Below are 25,492 nucleotides of genomic sequence, written 5' to 3'. Positions count from 1 at the left end.
AGGTGAGTTGTTCACAGAGAGCTATACTCACCGGTCCAGCCAGGTGACAAGTCCATACATACAACTTGCACATTTCATGGAACACAAAAGCTACCAGCGTCTAAATATGCCACGAATGAAGCAAGGTTAGAAGTCTAGGACGTGCGTCCCACAGGGAGAATCTACTCAAACTCTCTCCTCCTGAGCAAGCAAGGAGCTATTCACTGATTTATTATTATCACCATCATCAGATTCATATATCTACCGATAATAACTACTCTTTACTGCTTATGTACTAAGTACCGGGTGCTCTGCATACATTATCTCATTCAATCCTTACAACATCCATTTGGAGTAGGAATTAGTGGCCTGTTTATGGATGAAGAAACACAGACTCAGGTTACTAGAGCTAGCAATAACTGATTCATTCATTTATTTATGCAGCACATACTTACAAATTTCCTGCAATGATTGAGTCTCTGTGTTAGTATCTTTGGAGGCTAAAACAGACTCTGGATTGAAAAGAGAAAGGGATTCATAAGATTATTAAGTAGCTCACAGAATCTTGGGGAGATGTGGTTATGCCAACAGGGACAAAGCCTAAAGTCACATCACAGACCGAATCCAGTGAGGAAATTGTCACACGGACTTCACCATCATGGGCAGTGGAAGATGCCACCAACAGCATGACCACTGCTACCCTGGGGACTCAGTCCTGCTGGACTGCCACCTCTGGCAAAGAGAATCTCTCGTGTCCTTGCCAGTTTCTATCATTAGCTGTCCATTCAACGCCTCATTTGGGGCATCTGTTTGGAATAATATGTCACATGTACACATCCTAACTACAAGGAAAGCTGGGGACGTGAGTGTCTGCGGACTTCTACAGTAGAAGGTGGGATAGGTCTTCAACAAAGACTGAATTCTCAAAATAGAGGAAGGGACTTCAGATCCTGGTATATCTAAAACAATAGCGTGTGACCACTACATCGTGTCCTTGACCTCTGGGCACTTACAAACTGACGGGAGAAAAGATGCATACAAATGACCGCTGTATGTAAGATATGCCACCAAAATGACGTGGACAAGGAGTGCCACTCGTGGGGAGAGGTAGGACATCAGTTCTGGCTGGAGATACTGGGACAGACTAGAAGAATTTTCACACTTCTATTGGGTGCTAGAATTGGGATAGATCACAAGGGGGGTTGGGTCAGATAGGAAAGGCCATTCAGAGACTGAGGCAGCCAAGCCAAAAAAAAAAAAAAAAATCCCAGGGGTGTTGGCAAGGATGAGTCCTCAGATTTTGCTGAGAGGGAGAGAGAAGGGGGGCTAAGGCAGAGAGCTTAGCCGCGGGAGGATAAACGTGGCCATGGGGAAGGGAAATAAGGACTAGATTCAGGGGTCATTCTGTAAGAAACAACAACTGAGCTTACTTCTCTCAGCACCTGTATTGGTTAGGACCCCTTATTTGTGTCTGTGATGATTTAAGTGACGTCTGTCTCCTCTATCAGACAGTGGCCTCTAGGAGGCAGGGATATGTCTGCCATTTCCCCTCCTCACACACCCGGAGCCCTGCCCCGTGCCAGCTGAAGAGAAGGAGCTCAGTGGATATTTACTGAGGGGAAGATAAACAAACAGACTGATGCGTAATTTGATAGAGAAAAGGAAATGAAGATAATAAAGATACTTCTGAGGTTTGGGTCATACAGAAGTCTTATCAGCATAGTGAATTTGAGGTTCAAAAGGGATGCCTCAGGGGAAATTTTCCAACAACTTTTGGGAGATGCGGGAAAAATGATTTCTAGTTCTGCGGAATTAGGCAAGTTAAGTCTGTTCTATGTAAATGTGTGATGGCTAATGCATCTCAAGCATGCACTGCCCTGATCACTTATTACATACGCAGCATAAAAAATTGGCTTTGGAAAGAAATGATGTTTGACCAGTATCTTTTATTTCACATTACCCATGCCCCTGCTCATACATTCCCTACTGGTACTAACATTCTGGACCACTGTGTGGTCTGAATGGAGAGCTGAATCTCCTTGGACAAGTTTTGTGCAGCCACCTGTCCTATACCTGCAGTAAGAAACGGAATGAAAGCGAGCATCCAAGCCACGTCAGGGAGAAGAATAAGAATGTATATCAAAGATTCAGCTCCCAAGTCCCCCTGGGTGCACAGGGTCGCCCCGCCCCCCACCCTACCAGGACATACTTGAGAGTCTTCCTTGGTCTTACACCATAATTCACATCAAGAGCTGATTAATTTTTCACAGCGGGGTTCTTTCTGTGTGTATTTGTTTTTCAGTCTTGCTCTTCTGGGGTTAAGTGACCCAAGTGGGGTTTGGTGGCTAATAGGGGAACAGGATTTAAGGAATTGCACAAACGCCGGAGGGTTTCCACTGAGCTCGCCTGGTAACGCAGCGAGGTGATAGGGTGGTAAGCCCAACATTTTATAAATTAAGCTGCTTTACCCAGAAAAGGAAGCAGAACGGTTGCTTCTTTATAGTTAGCTGTTTCTCTCCCAGTAAGAAGAAAAGTAAATGACATATGTCCATTGTGTCTCCCCCAAATTCAGGTTTAAATAAACCACTGAATCTGGGTCATAGGTATCTCAGAAGAAACTAAATTGTCCTGGCCAGTAAACAGGTGACATGTTTGAAGAAGGGAACAGCAGGTAGTGGACATTTGAGGCTCTGAGCTTCCCAGCAGCCTTTACTTTGGCAACCGAACCACACCTTTCCTTGGACAACTGCACCTCCCTGGTGTCAGCCCAGGCTACCAGGGTGGGCATGTGGCCCAAGTTGCTTCCAGAGATCCAAGAGGACTGCACCGTTGGCTGGCGAGGTTAGTTTAGGGATTGGCACCTTTCTCACCAAGTCAGTGAGAGGAAACTCTGGAGTCTGTAGCTGCTATTATTCTAGAGTGGTTTCAGAAATGTCTGAGTCCAGCCTCATAACATAGTTATATCATAAGTGTATCAAAAATTTCTTATGAAAATGAATTTACCCCAAAGCTCTATTGTTCACACTTTATGACAACACTAAACGTAACACTAAACACTAAAGACCTATGTTATGGACTGAATGCTTGTGTGCACCAGAAGTCAGATGTTGAAATCCTAACCCTGAATGTGATGGTATTGGGGAGAGTTGAGCTTTGGGAGGTGATTGGGAGGTTGGAGTCCTCATGAATGAGATTAGTGCCCTTATATAAGAAGAGATAAGAGAGTTTGCTCCCTCTCTCTGCTCTCCACCATGTGAGGATACAACGAGAAGATGGCCCTCTGCAAACCAGAAAGAAGGTCCTCACCAGACACTGGATCTGTCACTGTCCTGTTCATGGACCTACCAACCTTCAGGACTGTGAGACATAAATGTCTGTTGTATAAGCCACCCAGCCTAAGGCATTCTGTTTAACAACCCAAACCCACTAAGACAACAAGCTCCTTTGTATGAGAATTATTCATGTGTTTATGTGCCCCCCCTCACTGGGCTATGGATGCAGGGGTCAAAGACCACATCTCTCTCTCTCTCTTTTAAATCTTATATTCCCAGAGCATGTTGCACACATGACACCTTTAGATACATTTAACAAAATGTGTAAACCTCAGCTCTGCCTGAACATGGGTGATGGATCCCCTAAAATAGATCAACACCACGGTAAACTAGTCTGAGAGATTCTACAGCTACCCAAGGTTTCATTTCATGGATACATCCTAAATCGATAACTTTATGAAAGTCATACTTCATTTTCTGAAGCCTCCCATGAAACATCTTCAGAACTAAAGGCAAAATGCTTTGCTTCTTGAGGAAAGAGGATTTTTTCCTAGTGGATAATAATATCTTTGCAAATGACCATCTTTCCTTCTTTGCTTTGGCCATCAGGACACCGAAGCAAATGTATTGCTCAATTGCCGTAACTCTGTAAGATCTTTTTAGTTCTCTCATCTTCGTTTTGAACTTGTTCTAATTTACATTTCTCTGGCCCTGCTATTCAATTTTAAACTTGTATTTTATTGTGTATCTTTCCTATACTGTTTCTTGGACAAGGTACGGGATATTAACAAGCCAATTCTAGCTCAAATAACACAAGTTTTTCAAAGTATGTAGATGCTTGAGGTAATAGCACTGAGTGTCTATTGACACTTGACTCTTATCAGGTGGAATGCTTTGTTTTCACAGAATGGGACTCCTGTTCTGAGGGTGGTACTAATGGGTCTTTGCTGGGCTTCTGCGCTGACCCGAGCAACAAGAAGTGATTCAACCTTGACAGGTTCGCTTTTCTAATATGGGGTTAGCATTGCTCATTGCTCAGCTCCATTGGGATCAGTGGGTTAATGTCTGCAATCATTTTGAATGCGAAAAATTCTGGGTCATTCCTATTTGAGTTGCAGTGTCGATCCTTCTCTTTGTGACAGATGAGTGAGTTTAAAGTCCTTCAGTTCTATGAAACCATTTCCTTTTTAAGTCTGCTGAAGTCACCAGCAGAAAAATTAGGTAGAGCCAGCTATCGGCAAAAAGGAACCCAATCTGGACATCTGAATATGACTCAGAGACACCAAACAAGGGACATAGAAAGAGGTTGGGGCAAGAATCTAGGACTCACAGGGACACCGGACCATCAAGATTTCTAGGAGAAGTTACGGAAACATCTGCAAGGTCAGAGCAGGAAGTCCAGGGCTGCTTCTCGGAGACGGAAGTGCCTTTCTTGGGATCGATGTGGCAGCGCTGAGATGCTGCCTAGCCCAGGGCCCGGGAGGCCTGCTGAAGACCAGGGAGTAGATGCCAGGAAGGACCAAGAGTCCATCAATCCAACCCCAAGCCCTTCATCCACACAGAGGGGAGGACAAGCCTTAGGATTTGGGGACCCAGGGAATTGCATTATCAGGGCCAAGACGTAGCTCGCCATTAAATGAATTACAATGAAGAATCTGTGTTCAGGAAATCTCTTGACTGCTTTTGCTTCTGTTCCCCAGTCATGGCTCTGCGAAGGGCTAACCAAAGGATAAAGCAAACAAAGGTCGATTGCTGAGTTACAATCAAACAATTGTGAAACGTTGCAATTTGGGGGCTTGAAAAATACAAAGTCTACAAAATGTCAGCTGAATAACAGATAATTGGCCAGAAACATACATCCAGGAGGGGCTTGGACTGCTTTGGGTGTGTAAGGAATGCCTCCCTTCAGCACCAGGGGGTGTGGTGAGGTAGGCTGGGCGGGAGCTGGACAACTGGGGACTCACTTCAAGTCCTGCCAGCTCAGCAAGGAGTCTCCTGCCTCTCTGGGCTGGCTCACCCTGTCCACATCCCACCCTTCCCTGCTTCGTGTGCAACCTTTCACACTGTTCCCCAGAAGAGCTCACTTTCGGCCTGACCACTTAGGATCACCACCTTTGTGACCCTCACCCTTTGCATCAGTCTAGCATTGTTCAGCCTGACAGATGACCCAGCCTCCTGGTTTTCTTTAAATAATGGGAGAGCATTTGCTCTCGGGAAATATCAGGCTGCATCCAAATTTAAAAAAGAAAAATTGGAGAGGAAAGCATTCAAACAAAACTCTTGGAACGGGGCTCCTGCGGTAACATACCGAATAAAGGAAAACAGGAAAGCAATTGCAATATTAAAAATAGATGACTTCCTGCTTGTAAATTCTTCACTGACCTTGTTGATTGGAGTGTGGTCAATGTTTGCTGGCCTGCCACCCCTTGACTTCATGAGGGTTCATGCCAAGGGACAGTTCTCCAGGGTTCAGAAATCCCCCCTCCCCATTTTAAAAGCATTTGTTTATAAATTTGGCTATTGGCATCAAACTTTTTCTCCTTGGTTCTCAATGCCTATCAGAGATCAAGTCCTTATCCTTTGTTTCACTGCTGTGTCTACAGAGAATTCACTGAATGTTGAGAATCATTCAGAGGAGCCTGGAGTACAGGTACCTGGGCATGACACCATTCCCCTTGAAATCCGCATCCACGGCCAACATGGTGTGAAAGAAGCAATGGAAAAAATCATCCGGCCGAGAGAGCATTCCTCCACTCAGTGAGTATTTAATGAGCACCTCCTACATGCCAGGCACTGCTCTACACACTTGGGGCATACCTGTGCCCTCAGTGAGCTTATACTGTAGTTAGATAAAACAGACAATAAACAATAAGTATAAGAAATCAGTAAATGACATAGCATATTATAATTCAGATGTATAGCAAAAAAAGGACAAGGGAGGTAGGGCAAGGAGGATTGGCAGGTGGGTGCTTTTAAATTAGGTAAAGTGGGCCTTGGTAAGAAGGTAATATAGAAACAAAGGCAAGTGGCTAGGTAGATCTCTCAAGAAGGGTCCAGGCTGACACAACAGCCCAAGCAAAGGTCCTGAGGCAGAACCATTGTGATTAGTCACCCTGAAACTTGAATTCCCTCTCTTCTATTGTCAGGGAGGCCGCAGACAAGACAGTTATTCTCCATGGGCAGCAGAAGGATGATTTTGAAGCAGTAGGAACAATAATGAAGATGGCTTTAACAGGGGCAGTTCTTTGGAACTGGGGTGTGCATGGGTGAAAAGGAGGAGTAAGAAGTTTAAAAAAAAAAATGAGCCTGTTCCAAGATTCTACTCCCTGAGTGGAGAGTAAGAACTAGAATCTAAAGGGCACACCCAAAACAAATAAGCAGGAGACAAGGAGCCCCAGTCTCAGGGTTTTGATTCCTCATGCAGTTACAAGTCCTGCTTGGTGTCTTCTGAAGCACTCGTGGAATTTGGCCTTGGATCACAGAATTTGAGGACTGAGTTGTTTCTTCCTGGCTGTGCTTATTCCCTAATCCCTTTCTCTGCATCGCCTTGGTCCCTGGAGTTCTCTTAATCATTTTCTGTTCAGGGCCACTCTTGAAACTAGATCTAGCCATCGGATGATCAGTAGCTCTTAAGACTTCCCCCTCCTCTTTCTATGAAGGCAGATTAATTTACTGTAATCTGAGGTCCTGGGGGTGGGGGTGGGGGAGGATTCATACCCATGGTTAAAGAGGCATGAGAGTGGCCAGGGCTTGGGAACTCAGGTATTTATCAAAAAGCATTTGATTTTCTCCCATAGCCATTCCAGTTCAAGGATGAGAGAGAGAGGGAGAGAGAGATGAAACTAGAACTATGTGTATTTAAAACCCTCCCAGCTATCCATGATTCTTGGAAGAAAGTTCACAATCTTTAACAGTCTTTTTGACTCTATAGTTTATCTTTCAGAGTCCTCCTCTTCTAACTGAATATCTTGACACTTCCCTGAGGCGCCCTGCTTTCTACTGTCTCCAGGTATGTGTACCTTCTACCCCAGAAGACTCTTCGAGCCCCGTCTTCACCTGGCTAAAGCCTACTCATGACTCAAGTGCCAGCAGAGTCAATCCTTCCTTGGGGAAAGATTTCCTAGTCCCTAAACTAGAATGGGCCCCTGTCCTTCCAGAATTTAACACAACACCTGGCCCATAGTAAGTGCTCAATAAAGATTGCTACCTATGACTTCATTTGATGGATGAATGAATGAGAAAATGATCAGAAAGAGAAGCTAAGATCAATGTGAATTTTTTTAAAAATTGAGGACCAGGAGGACAAAGAGAAAGAATGGAAAATCAAAGAAAAAGAAGTCTTTAGGTCTGAAGTGCTTTTGCGTAAGGCAATATTCAGGCTAGGTCAATGAGGTCAATCACCAGGGAAAGCAATGGGGATTTGTTCTAGGACATTCATTTTCTGGCTTTCTGTCAAAAGTAACATTGTTAGCCATGTTAGCTGACACTGAAAATGAGCTGGATCCCCCCTGGGGCTGAGGGGGTAACACAAGGGCACAACCAGGAAAGTTAAACACATCCAGTTTGCAGGGGTAAAGAAACTAAATTACAAGAACATAATTTCAACTTTTTGCTCTGTCTTGATCCACTGTGGTGGTGATCTTGGGTAAGTCACTTAACTTTTTGAATTACACTTTTATTGTGCAAAAAAAAATAAACTTGAGGCCATTTGGGGGGAAAAAAGGATATTAGCCAAGCTTATGTATGACCAAAGGCCCCACACAATAGTGGTATTATTTGATCACCGATGCTATCCCCAGCTGTTCCCTGTAAGGTTTTATTAGTCCCACTGCTGTTTCCTGATTCGTTTCCATTCAGGAAGCTTTGAAATAATGGTTAGCAGAGGGGCACATTGCAAAAATAAAAATTTTCACTCTTTTAACTTTTCCGTCTACTTTAATCCCACTGCCCATCCTTCCTCCCTCTCCAGCTTCAGCTGGAGTCCTGCCATTCCTGTGATCAATCATGCACTGGAGGGAATCTTACTCGTTGTGGGGGTGGGAAGGTAGGGGCAGGGGGAACTCTGGGCCAGCATGACTGTTGAGTGTGATGTACTTTTGTGGTGCCCTCAAAAACAGAAGTGAGGAAACAGGCCATCATTTATCATGTGGCTTTGTAATGGATGCTGATAATGCAAAACAGCCAAGCAGCTCTTGAGGTCGCTCCCATAAAGTACTGAGTCAGCTGTTGGGGGCCAAGTCGGAAAGGGAGGTTCCCTGTGTGACTTGCCCTTCTGCCAGGGATCTCCCCACAGTGACAACTGCCCGCTTGCTGATGGAACCTGCCATTTGCCCTCGGAAGGCACACAGCCTCCTGTCTTATGCACATTGACAGTTTGGGGCCGCTAGGGGGAGCTAAAGATTTCTCTCCTTTCTAGCCACTCCCTCCTCTGTGCCCCATGCCCCGTCCACCCCAAGCCAAGCACACTATTGGATTCAGTAGCTAGAAGGTGGAGCTTTTGGCATGATGACGGCTGCTGGCTCTTGAACCAATCACGGTGACAGAGGAAATGTAGCATTCTGATTGGCCAAGCCTAAGTCACCTGCCCACTATTGGTTGGAGGTGAGGCAACCTAAGCCATATGCACACCACAGTGACGCATGATTCCAGCACGAGGGGAGAGGTCACTGTAGTGACCCCTGGAGTCAGATCTCCCATTTCTCTGCATTCCCATGCTTTTGCCCAAAGGCAGGCTCCATCGATATGAGTTTATGAGTTTACTGGCAAGAAAACCCTTGAATCCACAAATGAACACATGATAAAAGTCATGCAAAGGCAGAACTCCATGAAAGCATTTTATTTATTTATTTTTTTAAGAACCTTTTCTCCACCAGGTACCCACCTAAGAAGATGTCAAGCCAAGAAAATGGAATTACTAAAATGGACTGGTCCAGCCTCTCAAACGCACTCAGCTACATTCTCTCCTTCTGACCTTTGCTGCTCTTCAAGGTCACAATGGCCTCCGTGTTCCTACCTCCAGTGCTTATTTCTCAGTTATCTGACTTGCGTTAGCAACAGGACCAAGTTGATAACTTTCTTCTCCTTGAAACCTTTTCAGATAATGTCAATCCTCTGCTTAAAAAACAAAGTGTCCTCAGAGGAAAACCTAAGTTCTTATTATTACCTGTAGGTCTACCTACGTTATCTGCCTCTAAGTTATCTTGCTTACTATATCGTTGTTAATCTCACCCTTGTTATACCCTGTACTCAAGCCACTCAACCACCTTTGCACTTGTACTTCCCTCTTCCTAGAAAGCTCTTCTTCCACACAGCTTTCTCCTTAATCTCTTTAAGTCTTTACTCAAAAGTCATCTTTTGGGGCATCTGGGTGGCTCAGGAAGTTAAGCATCTGACTTCGGTTCAGGTCATGATCTCACAATTCGTGAGTTTGACTCCCACGTCAGGCTCTGAGCCTGCTTCAGATTCTGTGTCACCCTGTGTCTCTGCCCCTCCCCTGCTCCCCCTCTGTCTCTCTGCTTCTCAAAAAATAAACCATAAAAAAATTTAAAAACCAAAAACAAAAGTCATCTTCTTAGAGAGGTCTGCTCTGGAAACCCTGTCCAAAATTCAACACCTTCACTGTTCTTGTCCCCCCTTCCCTTCTTGTTTTTTTTTTTTTCTCCCTTTCTTTCACTATCTATCTATCTGTCTATCACTATCTAACATTCATACATTATTTTTACTTATTTTGTCTTGTACATTATGTCTTCTCCCACTAGATTGTTAGTTCCCTGAGGACAAAGCTACTTTTGTTTGTTTTTATCATTAATATCTTCTTAGGACCTACCACAATGCTTTTACATGAAAAAGGAAAGTAAATAAAATAACATCACTGTACCATGAAGATTTGAGACCCTTGAAACCGTGCTGTATATTTGGGCTTGACTTTTAATTAAATTCCGTTTGGGGGCAGGATTGGTTTCCAAGTCTCCAAGCCCATTCTTGATCTAGAGGAAGCCAGGAAGGTTTTTTATTCATGTCATTTACCAGTTCAAAAGTTCTCAATAGCTTCCCCACTGCCTTAGGGATCAAATTCATCCCTCTACCGGCTGTGCTTTTCCAAGGTTATCTCCTGTGTCAGCACTACATTTGTCTTCTGCAGCCAAACTGGTATATTCACCATTTCCCCAAATTGTCTTCCTCTATTGTTTCTCCTCCTTTTCTCTCATCTGAAACACCCTCCTTCTTTTCCATCCATCCATGCAGACCCACCCCATCCTTCATGACCTCATTTCTTCTCTACCTGCTGACATCCAACTCATTTATTCAACTCACATGGTGCCTGCTTTATAGTCTTCCTTGAATACTCCAGATGGAATGAAATACTCCTTATCTAGTAATTTTACGGTATTTTTTTTCCCTAAGCTCACTTCAGCTCATTTCACAGTACCATAGTGAAGGAGTGAAGTAAGGGTCCACAGCAGTCTAGAGCGTAAGTGCTTTGATTCAAACCCAGATCGTGCCACTAACTGGTTGTATGACCTTGGGCAAGTAAAAGAACCTCTCTGTGCCTCCGTTCTTTCTTTGTAAAATGAGGACAATAATTACCTATCTTACAGAGTTTTATGTGAGAAGCTTGAAGCTTGAAGATTAGCTTGAAGATTAAATGCACAAATATGTAAAAAAAAAAACAAACAAACTTTGGAATAGGGTCTCTACTGAGTGTTTGCTATTGTTGTGGTGGTTGTGGTGGTTAGCAATCCATTTTCAGTCCACTTGATTTTTGGGGGTTGGGGTGGAACGTAACAGATGGATTTACTTCCAGTTCCTTAAAACATATACCTTAATTTTAGTAAGTAATGAAGGTGTCATTGTTTTCCTGCTCTTTCCAGTTTGAAGGTACAGGTGAATTAATTGCATTGTAGGGAATTCTTGGTACTATAAACAATTTCATTGATTTTTTTTTCCATGCATACACCATGTACAGCCACGATGCAAGTATGACATTGAGTTGAACTGATTTCATACTATATGGTGCTTTTATTTCTATTTTAAGATTTCAGCTTTCCTCGATTTCTCAGTGATAGCTTTTTTATAATTTTGAATCCAGGATGCATTCATTTGTTTGAATCCATTTCTTGCTTTAACGTGGGAACACAAGACATTAGTTGTAGTCCACTACTGTCTACTTAATGAAATTGTTTTTGAAACCCTGCCCATTAACCTTTAACCCTGCCGCCTGTGCATAGTTTCCGTATTCAAATAAATGATTAACTCACTTACCAGTGGTGTTTATGAGTTCTTGGCTTACCCTGAACCTGCCTGGTCTAGTTCAGAGACTGAGGAGGTTCCAGAATAATCTCCCCAGGCTTCTCCTGAGGCACATCTCTAGCTGCCCCATTTGTCTTCCTTTTCCTTGTCATCCCCCATGCTAGTCTCCCACCCCTCTTCTCTCCACCAGGAGGTACAATGCATCTGGTCCTCATTGTGGTGATCATTCAACTTTGCAGTCATTTTTATAGATGTTTAATCAGGTGTACAGGTGAAAAGATGAAAAGTGAAGGGTGCATCTTTCCAAATATTTATCCAAGAAACAAACCCAGCAGTATTCAATCCAACCTCTTGTCTTCTCCAGCGGCACTGTGTCAGTATCCTCTTATACAACAGTGGCCTGAGATACTTGGTCCCAGAAGGTGAATCCTGGAACTACTGCTTAATACCCATGAAATTAATTCCTTTTTTCACACTGAATAGTGTCCTCGCTCTCAGCTCTGGATAAACAGGCTTGGAAGTGGTTTATAGGCCATGTTGTTTTCCTTCTGAAAAATGATCCTTAAAGTAACTTCAGAAAACAGAGGGGCAACTCCAGAGATAAAAAAAAAAAAAAAAAAAAAAAAAGGAGGCCATGATTGTGTTAAAAGCCTTTCAGTAGGCTATCGTGCTGTTTGCAGAAATTGTAAAATAATTTTCCACCGATTATTAATTTTAAAGTAATTTAGAGCAGTAGGACTTGGAAGGAAAGATGCCCAGGAGGATAGTACCTTCAGTCATTTTTGTAAAAGTAGTTAAGATAAAACAAAGTACCCTATAGTCTGACACAGGTCACTTTAGGATATAAAATACTAAGTATTTCACTCTTGAAAGGGACAGAGAGCTATCAAACAATGGCATGAATGAGACAGGTTGTGGTAATGGCTCATTTTCCTGGAAAATCGAAAAGACTGGCCAAAGATAACGGTTCTTCCCTATTGCTTTGGAAATCCTCCAATACATAAGTTTCACCTTTATCGTATCTCTGAGGTCCAAGGTCAGGGATTGTGAGTCAGCCTTCCCAAGTGTACTCAATGCCCTTGGTCCTAGACTAACAATGACAAAGGGAAGGAGCCACATAATTTAAGAATCCAGCTTGAAGAATCTGAATAGAGAATATGAGAACCACTGAAATTCATCTGAGAACATTTAGAAGACTGGTTTTCTCAACGAGGCCAACCAAACCATGACCACAAGTGTTTTGGTGGACAGAGCCCTACCTTTTATCAACAAAATGGCTATACCATTTACAAAAGATTAGAGGAATCCACAGAAGTCCCCAAACCAAGAACTATTGAGAGGATGTAAAGTTCAATCAATCAGCACAGGGATAAATAAAAGAGGAATTTGAAATCGCAAGTCTCAAAGAGATGAATGAGATAGACAAGACCTTCATGAGCCGAAAGAGAAACAGAGGCAGCAGTGATCACTGTCCGTGGTGCTCAGAAAAACGAAGTTGCATCAGACAAAACTGAACTATCAGAGGATTTGAATGTAGTTTCCAAGGTCCACATAAAAGGGGGAAGGAATCCATCTGTTTTGTTAAATGTTTTCCTGGAACTTCATCAAAGTGAAAGAGGATCCTGTTTAATTAGTCAGAGCCTATCAGATATACACCTGAAAAGAAGCTAAAACCAACACTCATTAAAATGAAGGTAAGGTTCTTGGACCCCAGTGAAAAGCACTGGAAACTTTGCCAGAAGGTGGTACATTGGTGCTCTTTTGTGGGGGGGAAAAAGGTCCCTGGATGACAACCTGACATCAAAATCATAAAAGTACCAGTCAATTAAAACAAAGAAAGAAAGCCAGCTGTGTCAAATGTTTTTATATTATCTTCTAATCTTCTCAACAATATGTGAGGTTATTGAGGAAATGGAGGCTCAGAGAAGCAAAGCGGTTTTGCCAGTTTTACCTAGTAAGTTTCTCCCCACAATTTAGATCTAAATTGAACGTTTCTAGAGTCCCTGTTTTTTTCATAACATGCTGCCTCCATATGGGGCAATAGCCTGTGTGGATGAAAGAGGAAGAAGACCAGCATAGTGCTTTGAAGAGAACAGGAGGCCTTTTCTGTTACTGAATACGAAGATGATCCCCGGGGGAACGAATGTTCCGGGGGTAAGCCATTCCGCATGTAGGTACTAATGAGATCACTTTGATATGTCAGCTTTTGCTGGCTCCAGAGCCCCATCAGCTGAACATCAGGGCATATCAACCTCAGCTGAACATCTACTTCTTCTCCATTAAGATTCTCTCCCCCTTTAGAATCTCCAGGAATCCCCAGGGTGTCATGGGCACCGCAGACTAACGCTATCCTTTAGTAATACCACTGCTATTCCTCAGGTCCCAGCAGCCTCAGGGCTCCATCAGCAGCACTGCTGTCTCTCAGCTCTCTTGCCTACACTGCAGGTTTCTGAGCTACTTCTCCACTCCTCCCTCCTCTGACTACCTTCTCTGAGCTCCAAACACCTTTCAGACATCCCAACAGGATGTCCTAGAGACATCTCAAACACAACACATCGGAAAGAGAAACTGTCTTCCCCAAAGATCTTCTTTGCCTCTCGTGGGCTGAATTTTGATGGATCAATAACAGCAGCACTCAGAGTGACTCAAGCCAGAAACCTAGAATTGCCCAGTGGTTTTTCCAACCAGATACCAAGTATTATCAGTTCTACCTTCCTCACAACTGTCCTGTCATTCCTCTCTATTCCCTGAGGGGTGAATGGGTAAACCAAGTGCTCATGGGTGAGGCGACATCTATAATTCTACTCACCTTGTTCTGGGCCTCCTCATTTTCCTCCTCTTTACTGTCGTCTAGGTTTCTAGATTTCTTACTTCATGCAAAGTCCTTACTTTGGCATTTAAAGACTTTCATGATTTTCCCTCTGCTCATTTTTCCACCCAAAATTAAATCGTTGGCCCATTTCTACTTCCTTAAACCTACTGACTCCAGAACAGCATGGAGAGCTGGAGTTCAGATGTAGACAGTGAATAATAGGGTCACATTTTCCAAGAACAAGAATGTTAGATTGTGCACACCTGATATGTCCAAGAAGAAACAAAGGATGGCTTGCTATTTGAAATGAGCAACAATATAGGGGATAGAAAATACTGAACTTCAACAACTTTCTTAATCGTATCTGTTCTCCTGTGTTCCATGTTCCAACTAATGAAAGAGTAATCAAAGCAAACAGCTTTGGAATGAAAATAACTTTATGAAGAATGTATGGACTGAATGTAATCTGTGTACGAGGCATGAGTGAAAGAATACCAGTGGAGGTCAGAAACATGATTGATGGTTTGATAAAGACTCAATGAAGACTCAGAAAAAGATGAAAATAATTAACACTGAGAGATAAAAACAGCCTCCTGCAGCATCTGGGAGAAATTTCTACTAACCGTAAGGTGAATGGAAGTGTATTGGGAAAACAAAATGTTAGTCTGCCTGTGCATTCCCACATGAAACAGAGAAATCCTAGCAACCTGAGAGAAGGTAGCAAGACACTCACATTCCTTTCTCTTACACACAGACACAGAGTCATATTTAAGACTTACCTGGGGCACCTGGGTGGCTCAGTCGGTTAAGCATCCGACTTCGGCTCAGGTCATGATCTCGCGGTCCCTGAGTTCGAGCCCTGCGTCAGGCTCTGTGCTGACAGCTCAGAGCCTGGAGCCTGTTTCCGATTCTGTGTCTCCCTCTCTCTCTGACCCTCCCCCATTCATGCTGTCTCTCCCTGTCTCAAAAATAAATAAATGTTAAAAAAAATTAAAAAAGAAAAAAAGACTTACTTAAAACTTACTTTAAGTCATATTCTAGACAGACTTGTAGACTACTAACCTCTAAGACAACTCAATGTGTGTGTATGTGTGTGTGTGTGTGTGTGTGTTAAATGCATCCTTGTGCAGGTGGTTCTTTATAAGTAGAGCAGTAAGTAGAGGAATAAAGATGTTAGTGGAAAGCAAAAGAGTCCATGCTAAGAATTATGGTCTTTTTAATAAAAAGAAGAGGGGTAAGGAGGAAAACATTCTATAGCACTTAATATGCTAGACATTCATTCAAGTGCTTTTTATATAGTAATTAGTGTTTAGAACAACCCTTCATTAGTCAGAATAGCATAAGCTGTGTTGTGGCAAAAATAAAATAAATAACTCCAAAATCTCCATCTTTGGCACAGCACAAGTTTATTTCTTGCTCACTCAAAGTTTGATTTGGGTAAGTAGAGACTCTCCTTCATCTGGGAACTCAAGGATTCAGGACCCCTCCATCTAGAGATACCACTCAAGGGCCCTGTGGTAGAGAAGAAGGACGCAGAAGGCAAACTAGCTCTCACCTGCTGCAGTCTTGAAATAACACGTGACCTTTCCGCTCCCAGGCCATTAGCCATAACTAGTCACATGACCCCAATAATAGCAAGGGAGGCTGGGAAATGTTGAAGAGCCCATGGATATCCCACTGAGCACTCTTTTACTTACAAGCCTTATGTGAAAGGCAATAGCACAATCCCCATGATTTTTACAGATGAGGGACACTGACAAACAAGTAAAAGCAATTTATCCAAATTCACGGTTAGTAAGTGGTAGACCTAATACTTTCACCAGACAATATGATTCCAGAATCCGTGCTTCTAAAAATTATATTCTAATGCCTTTCAGAAGTAATAGAAATTTCATAAATGGTTTACATAAGTGAAACAAACTGTGGATGGAGATAGGAAATCTTCTCTTAGAATCCCAGAGCCAGGTTATATGAGCACCATCTGGACACTGGGAATTAGGCCTAAAATGTACAATCACTTTTTTGTAGACCTGCGAAAGGACTCAACCAGAAGGCTGGTGTTCAGCAAGGACAATCAAAGGAAATCCCTGCATCCTGCTAATGGGCAAACACATAGTCTGGAGACATTTGTCTTACTGAGGATGAGCAGCATGAAAAAAATCAACTCAAGACATAGGAGAAAAGTATTGAAAATCCAAGATCAAGGGAACAGGAGATTAACAGTACAGGAGTCTATTATCTAGAGCAGGGGTGAACAAACTTTTTTGTAAAGGTCCAGATGGAAATTTTTCTTTAGGTTTTGCAGACCATACTGTTTCTGTGACAATTACTCAACTCTGCAAAAAGGCACAAAAGCAGCCACAGACAATACATATGTGAAAGGGGTGTGGCTGTGTCCCAATAAAATTCTGCTTACGAAAACAGACCGAGGACAAGATTTGGCCCATGGACTGTAGTTTGCCAACCCCTGCTCTAAAAGAAAAGGAAATTAAGAAATATAAATGATCAATAAACATTTGAAAAATATTCAATTTACTAGGAATCCAAGAATTACGAATCTAAACAGTGATGTAATTGTTTATCAACAAACAACTGACAAACATTTCTTAAGAGGTTATTGTTAGAAGAGGTTCAATGGGATGATTTTATATACTTCAGATAAGAGTGTGAATAGGTGAAATTTAGCTTGAAATTAATCTGTAGGAAATTATGTATATATGTGTATAATCTATACATACATATTATGTTCAGTAAAATAAGTTAGAGAAAGACAATATTTTATGATATCATTTACATGTGGAATTAAAAAGCCAAACTCATAAACAGAAAGTAGAGGGGCACCAGTCGCTTAAGGGTCCAATTCTTGATTTCAGTTCAGGTCATAAACTCACAATTTCATGAGATTGAGCCCGATGTCCGGCTCCATGCTGGCAGCTTGGGGCCTGCTTGGGATTCTCTCTCTCTCCCTCTCTCTCTGCCCCTCCCCTGCTCATGTGTGCACGCTCTTTCTCTCTTCTCTCAAAATGAATAGATAAACTTAAAAAAAAAAAAGAAATAGAAAGTAGAATGGTAGTTGCCAGGAGCTGAGGATTGGGGTAAATGGAAAGACGTTGGTCAAAGGGTACAAACTTCCAGTTATAAGATGAATAAGTTCTGGGGGTCTAACAACTAGTATATTAACAATAGACTTTGTATACTTAATAAGAAGGTAGAACTTAAATATTTTCACCAAAACTTTTGTACAAAAAACGATAATTATGTGAGGTGATAGATGTGCTAACTTACATTGTTTTGGTAATCATTTTGCAATATATATGTGTATCAAGTTATCACATTATATACCCTAAACTTACACAAGATTATACGTGTGTGTATTATTATATATATCTCAAGCTGGAAAAATATATACACACACTTATATGTGCTAATTTTGTAAATATATATATTTAAGACTGTGTAAGATAAAGTCGAACACAAACCATAAAATGTTAATAGTAAGTTAGGATGTAGTATATCTTTGTTTTTCTGTATCTTTGAGTTTTTCTACATAAACATTTCATAATCAGAAAAAAATAATTTATAAAATACAAAAGAAATATTGTGTTCTTGTTGAGTCAGACTTGATTTGGGCTTTTGAATCAGACTTGAATGAATTCTCAGCTAGATACTAGCTGGTGATCTTAGCCAAATTATTTTATACCCCTGATCTTTAATTTTCTCATTAAAAAAGTAGACATAATCACATTTACTTCTCATAATTTTTTCAAGGATTAAATGAGTTTATATATATGAATATATATGTATATATAGTACATAGCATATTAGAATCTCAATACATATTGGTTACACTTTTAGAAAGACATACAATGGTCATTGTTAAAGCTTTGAAAGTTGAGGAGAGACAGTTAAAGCGAACTTATGCATGTGTTGGGAGGGAGAAGAGAAGGGGAGAGAGACGGAGAGCTAGAGAGAAGGAGACAGAGGGGAGAGAGGTTGGGAAGAGAAAGAGAAAGAGAAAATGAAAGAAGGAGGGAGATTGACATTGTTGCAGAGATATTTCTGTGAATGGTGGATTATGGATGCTTTTCTTAGCCAGGATTCAGGTCACTGTAAAACAGTTTTAGTCAGAAGTTGAGAGACAGAACTGGGATATAGGGAAAAAAAACACTGGTTTCTTTTCTGAACACAGAAGCTTAAAGAAAAACCTTCTTTAAAGAAATGTTTATTTATTTATTTTGAGAGGGAAGAGAGAGCGTGCGCACCCACAAGTAGCAGAGGGCAGAGAGAGAGGGAGAGAAAGAATGCCAAGCAGGCTTGGCAGGGCTCGAACTGGCAAACTGTGAGATCATGACCTGAGCCGAAATAAAGAGTCAGACGCTTAAACAGTCAGCCACCCAGGCACCCTAAAAAAACCCTTCTTTTATATCATTATTTTTTTAATGTTTATTTATTTTTGAGACAGAGAGAGACAGAGCACGAGCAGGGGAGGGGCAGAGAGAGAGGGAGACACAGATTCTGAAACAGGCTCCAGGCTCTGAGCTGTTGGCACAGAGCCCAACACACGAGCCCACAAATGGTGAGATCAGACCTGATCTGCGGTTTCCTTAGAGCCCCACGTGGCAGCAAACTCCTCGACATAGCACAGAATTGCAGTAGAAACATTTCGGGAAGTAAAGGGGGATGGAGGAGAGAAGAGAAGAAACAAATACCAAGGAGACGAAGTGAAAAAAGGACTTAGCTCTCACAGTGGGTCTTCAGAGAAGAGGGATCCTCCACACTGCTGCTGGGCAGGTCACCAAGGAATCTCCAATAGGCAACAGAACCCCCTCACAAGCCACCAGAGAGGTGAGGCACCAAGCACTTGGGCAAAGAGTTCCTCAAACATCCCTTGCTCTTCTCACCTCTGAGTACCACTGCATAACATGTATCTCCACACCAGAAGCATTTTCCAAATGCTCCTTCTCTCGTCTCTTCCCCACTTTCCCACCCCCGCTTTATATCCCACTAAGCACACAGGGGCACGTGCACCCATGGGCACACGTGTCAGCCCCTTTGGTCGACTCCTTATTCACACCTTTATCTCTGAGCATGGACGTTCCTATCTCTGGCCTCCCCAGAGGGTAGGCTGTGGCTCCTAGAATCTTATATAAAAGCTGTGTGGCACTGCCCGTGTGCTGGTCTGTCTCATGTAGTGAACCGTGGTGAGCAATTTGAGGACAGAGGTGCTGTCTCGTGGCCGTCGTTCCTAGGCTCACATTGTTCCTAGGCATCGGCACACAAATGTGGCTGGGCTCTTCTTATCGTCACTCTTCGGCATCACCCCCAGCAGAGCTCCTTGAGTGTAGGACCCAACTTCAGGCACACGAGACAAAGTGATCTCAAGAATGCTGGAGTGAGAAGCGAAGAGGCACTACAGGCGACAGAGACCTGTTCACAATGGGGGATGATGGACCTGGGCTGCAGCAACAGACAGGACCAGGGCTGCAAATCAATGGCATAATTTCAACTTCTCTCACCTTCTGAAGGTCTTCCCCTTTATTTGATATTTCTTGCGATATTGCATAGTGTTTGCCAAAGACTGGGCAGAGGTGAGTGGAGGGAATCAGTCTACCAGCTTCCAGGTGGACTTGTCATTCTTACTCTCCATAAAAACTTAAACCTAAATATGTAGTCTCTCTCTTCTTGGCAATCAGTTAGCAACCTATTCTTGGTAAAACCTCAGACATGATGCCCTTGTTAGTAAGGAAATCAGAATGGCATGCCTTACTTTACTTATTGAGCACTTACTCTAAGCCATGCCCCATGCTAGGTGCTTTATATACGTTTCACTTAGTCCTCACAAGAAACCTTTGAGGTGAACACTATTGTCCAGTTTTGCCCATGATGAAGTTATTGAAGGTTGAGTCATTTGCCCAAGGCCATATCTTTAAAAAGTGTTAGAGTGAGGATTTGATACATGTCTTTCTGTCCTGTCCAAACTGTATTGCCAAGCATTATGGATATAAAGCTCTCATTAGCGATCATTCAGCAAAAGTTTAGGGAGGGAAGACCCCAATATCAAATTCTATGTTCAACTATAATGGTAAGTGACTTATCTAAAAGACCAGGGATTGGGTTAGACTACTGATAAGTATGCAGCCTTTAAGAGACTTAGGCTGTAGTGGTAGCAATCAGACCTCAAAAGCGTGTTGGAAGTTGACCCCAATTAACACCACTGGGCATACTCGGTTTAGCTGTAATATCATGTAACTTCTACAACATCCTTAAAACTCCAGGTTCTGTTTTCCAGGGTCATTGATGACAGTTTTGTTTTCAGAACAAACAGCTAGAGTGGGATAAGGATTCCCAGTGGATATTTAGTCTCTAGCAATGTCTATGACCCACACTTTAAGCCCTAGAAATAAACACAGTCCGCTTGCCAAAAGGTCTGTCCATCATGTTGGTTCAGACAAAGATAAACCCAATTAGGTATAATGAAGAAAGTGAAGAAAATTGCTGAGCAGAGGAAAACTCCACACCATTAAAAAGACAGCAAGACAAATCTACTTTTCTAAGGGTTTAAGAATGCCAGGGTAACTGGATTAACTCTGACATCCGTGCTCAGATTTGAACCTTTGGTGGAAGAAAAGCTTATAGCTTAATTTTGCAAGGCCCAGCATGGAAACTTTGTTGGCCAGTAGGGAGATGGGGTATGAGAAAATTGGATTAGAACTCCTGATAGAAGGGCTTGAACAATCAAGAGGAAAGTGCAGTTATAAGCAGTTGTACCCGACAAGTCTTTCCTCTGTGTGATGTTTCAATTCCAGAAAAGATCACAAGTGGATAACCAAACCATTACTGATTTGTTCCATCTAGCAAGTGGCTAAACTTGAACTGCGACAGCTTTCGTACTGGTAACTGTAAAGAATAAATCTTTTTTGGGGTGCCTGGGTGGCTCAGTCGGTTGAGCGTCCGACTTCGGCTCAGGTCATGATCTCACGGTCTGTGGGTTCGAGCCCCGCGTCGGGCTCTGTTCTGACAGCTCAGAGCCTGGAGCCTGCTTCGGATTCTGTGTCTCTCTCTCCCTCTGCCCCTCCCCCACTCATGCTCTCTCTCTCTCTCTCTCTCTCTGTCAAAAATAAATAAACATTAAAAAATTTTTTTCAAAAAAGAATAAATCTTTTTCAAAGGCAGTAGTTTTAAGTTATTATTTCCCTCCCTTTTTTAGAGAAAAATTATCAGCCAGCTCCTAAAAGACTGTTCCACCTTTACTTGCTATTAATGTTCCTCCATCTTACCACCCATTTCAATCAGCAGCCACTTTCCCTTTTCCCACCCCAAAGCTCTACATGAGCTGCTCTCAGTGGTGATGCCCCTCCCAATGTTCTCATAATCCCTATCATTTAACTCACCGCAATATATTATAATTACTTATATGTCTTCCCATATGAGAACGTAAGCTTTTCGTCGTATTCATTTTTGTATGTCAGTATCTAGCACAGTGTCGCACCCAAGGAAAATTCTCAGGAAAGGCTTACTGAACGAATTCACACATGGGTGGATGGATGTATTGATAAATGAGTAAATTCTTGACTTACAGGATCCCCTGAAGGCCTGCTCTAAGAAGATATTCCTGGATGATCTTTCAGAACGTTCCAGCTCCTTCTGTGTCCTTCTGATGAGTTACTTAACATCATTGAGATTTAGTTTTCCTATTTATAAATGAAAGCAGTGCCACCCACTTCATTAGGTTTTTGAAGCTCCAAATAAGTAACTTATGCTGGGTGCTTATCCACGAACCAGACACTGTTCCCTATCATTCTCTCTATATTTAGTCTGTCTTCTATGGCACAAGTTGTCCAGGGTTGCACTGGGACAGTAGCAACCTTGCTATAATAAGGTACAATGATAACTTGGCCCCAAAAGCTAAGGTATTTGTGTCTGATGTGTTCAGAAGATTTTTTATTGATGCAGGAGGAGAACTTTATCAATTCCTCAATTCAGCTTACTTTGTAATAGAAACTTTGTGAATTAGAGTATTTAAGAATACTGCCCAAACTTCCACTTCCCACAATATTAGGGAATAAATATCATGAAGAATCCCCCTGGTTTACAGTGCCTAAAAATGCTGGATAAAAAATGTAAAATGCTTAAATGAGCTGTTAGGAAAAATAATGGAAATCATCGAATCTAAAAATACCAGAAAGCACAAGTTTTCAGAGGTAACCACTGGAAGCAATGGGACCCTGAAGACATTTACTTATTCCTGGTGGCCTAGAGTCTTTATTTTAATATAAACCAAGCAGGAGTAAAGATGCAATCCCTAGGCTCTCAGCAGGGTGAAGAGAGGAAAATAAATCCCTAAATAGGCCAGGACCCAGAAGGTGACATTTTTAATGCAAGGGTAAACCAAAAGAAGAAAGTCTTTCCCACAAAGGAAAATAGTAAAGAAATATTTTCGTCTCAATCTTGATTCTGAGTAGAGTCTAAAATTCCTATTCACAAATGGTTCTCATGAGGGTTTAGAATGAAAATCTAGAATTCACACTACATATGTGGTCCCCAAATACCTAACTTAAAATTTAATTTAAAGTAATTCAAGATTACTAATGCTTTCCCAGGTATATACACACACCTTAAACTGAAGCCTCAAGTATTTTCCTCAGGTAATTATAAATGCGTTGAAATATAAAAATATAAAATACAAGAGGAAACAAGTCATTTAAATGAGAATAAGTAGAAATAACGAACAACAGGATATAGCTACAAAAAATGACTGATGCTGGAATTATCAATTAAGAAATATAAAATAAATAAGTTTGATACACTTATTTTTTAAAAAGAATATTTGAAGTATAACAAGGTATGGAAACTATGAAATATGATCAGATAGCTTTGATAAAAGAACCAAATAGAACTTCCACATGAAAAAAAAAAAGCACATAATGAATGAAATGAAAAACTCAGTAGACAAATATAGCATTAGATACAATGGAAGAGAGAATTAATGAACTGGAAGAAAGAATTGGAGAGTTACTCAAGAGCAGAAGAGGGAAAGCAAAATTGAAAAAAAATTAACTGGAAGTTAAACCATGGAGAGGGGAGGGTAACAGTGGACATCTGAACACTGCTGTTGCCCATGGCTCTGGTGTTTCACTGAGAAGCTCCTGGTCAGAGGTGCCATTGGGCAGTCATTATAATTTGAAAAGAACAGATTGTGAAATACACAGGCCACTACACAAGTTGTTTTAGATGTTTCCAACACATGAATAACATGTTTGGAAATGGACTCACTTGCCTCTGAAGGCTCTAGGTTCTTGATATATACAGCTGGGTTCTGACTGATTGATCTTGGAAACTTAAATGAAAATAAGATGAATAATGGAATATTTTATTCTCTAGACCATACGGATTTAAAGGGCACCCAAAAGAGACCTAAATTAGATCTGGAACTTCAAATGAAAACATGGGTGTTCATTTCAATACCTATACATCCAGAAAGTAGACCACATCTTTGCCAAAAAATTCTTTAAAGATTTGCCAAGAGCCTTAGACATTCTTGTTGATATAATAAAAAAAAAAAAAAGTACATTCGGAGAAACAGAGATTGAACGTAAGTATGGAAGGACGTGAAAGCAAATTTATAAGAACTTGTTTTTTTATTATCTACATGTCACAACTTATCAAAATACTGCACTTGGATGGGCAATTTGGGGACCAATGGAAAATATCAAACCTAAAAATCATAGACTTAGTGAACTATGTAACCACATATTATAAAGGGCCAAGAATAGTCCTTGCTGTAACTGGAGGATTTTCCTATGATGAACAGCTTGAGTTAGCAAAGTTTCATTTTGGTGACTTTTTGTCTACACACAAAGGAGAAATACAAAGTCTGCCTACTTGCAAATTCATAGGAAGTAAGAATTGAATGAGGAACAATAAGATTGGCTTTGGCACATCTTGCAAGAGCTGTTTCTGAAGCTGTTGGTTGGGCACATCCAGATACAATCTCTTTCATAGTTGTAAATATGCTGATTGGCAACTAAGAATTGCCATTGCAGAGAAGGAATAAATCTATCTGGCCAGCCAGCCAAGTTCATCTGTCATGGCAAATTATGCCATAGCTTCCAGTCTTTCCATACTTCCTACACAGATATAGGATTGTGGGGCATCTATGTGAGTTGTGAATCAGCCATTGTTACAGACATGTTATGTATTGTTCAAAAAGAATTAGATGTGACTGTGTATGCATATCGCTGAAAGTAAAATTGCACAAGCCAAAATTATTCTAAAAACAAACATGTTGTTGCAAATCTAATGTTCAAGTCCAACTTGTAAAGATATTGGTAGGTAAATGTTATGCTATAATGGAAGAATTCCCATCCCTGAGCTTGAAGTTGGACCCAATGCAAAGGTATACCAAAGGAAAATCTGGACTCAATGCTGCAGATGCTGAGAAAGTTCAAGAAGTGTGTACCAAATACATTTAGGGTAAGAGCCCAACTATTGCTGCCGTTGGTTCCATTGTGCAAGATTTTAACTGGATTTGCAGTAACATATGCTGGTTTGTGATTAAAATGCTCTTAATCAAAAATATTTGAATACATTTACTTATAAGACTAACATAAATCTGACATTTTTAGGCTATTAAACTTTAAAGAAAAAAATTAAAATGGACATGTATATTCAAGAAAGAAGACATGGAGACTATAATTAAGATATCTAACATTATCGAATCAAAGTACAAGAAATAAATAATAGAGAAAATGTAGAAGAAGGCAGTACTCAAAGAGATGTTGACTAAGAATTTTTATAAATTTATAAAAGACAGAAAACCTCAGGTGAATCAATGAATCCCATGCAAAATGAATAAAAAGAAATAAAAGTTTCTTGTATTTCTTATATAAAAATAAACTTATACTTACATTGTAATGATACTACAGAGCATCAAAGGAAGGAAGGAAGGAAGGAAGGAAGGAAGGAAGGAAGGAAGGAGAGGGAAAGGAAAGGAAAGGAAAGGAAAGAGAAGAGAGAGAGAGATGGAGGAAAAGGAAGGAAAAAGAATAAAAGAAAATGAAAAAGAAAGAAAATCTTAAAAGCAGCTGGCAAAGGAACAAGTTAGATTGACATCTGATTTCCAAACAGGTACAATGAAAAATCTGAGCATAATGGAATTTTTTAAGCAGAAAGGAAATAA

At 41.3% G+C, this 25,492-nt stretch overlaps 1 pseudogene; it reads left to right on the top strand.

Annotated features, from left to right (window-relative positions):
- The first annotated feature begins 2,765 nt into the window (after positions 1–2,765).
- On the top strand, positions 2,766–24,896 carry LOC106983988 (mitochondrial-processing peptidase subunit beta-like; annotated as a pseudogene).
- The last annotated feature ends 596 nt before the right edge of the window (positions 24,897–25,492 follow it).

This window comes from Acinonyx jubatus, chromosome B1, assembly GCF_027475565.1.
Source record: "Acinonyx jubatus isolate Ajub_Pintada_27869175 chromosome B1, VMU_Ajub_asm_v1.0, whole genome shotgun sequence".
NCBI classification, from domain to species: Eukaryota; Metazoa; Chordata; class Mammalia; order Carnivora; family Felidae; genus Acinonyx; species Acinonyx jubatus.
The sequence above is the reverse complement of the archived record's forward strand: the minus strand, read 5'-3'. Positions and strand labels throughout refer to the sequence as shown.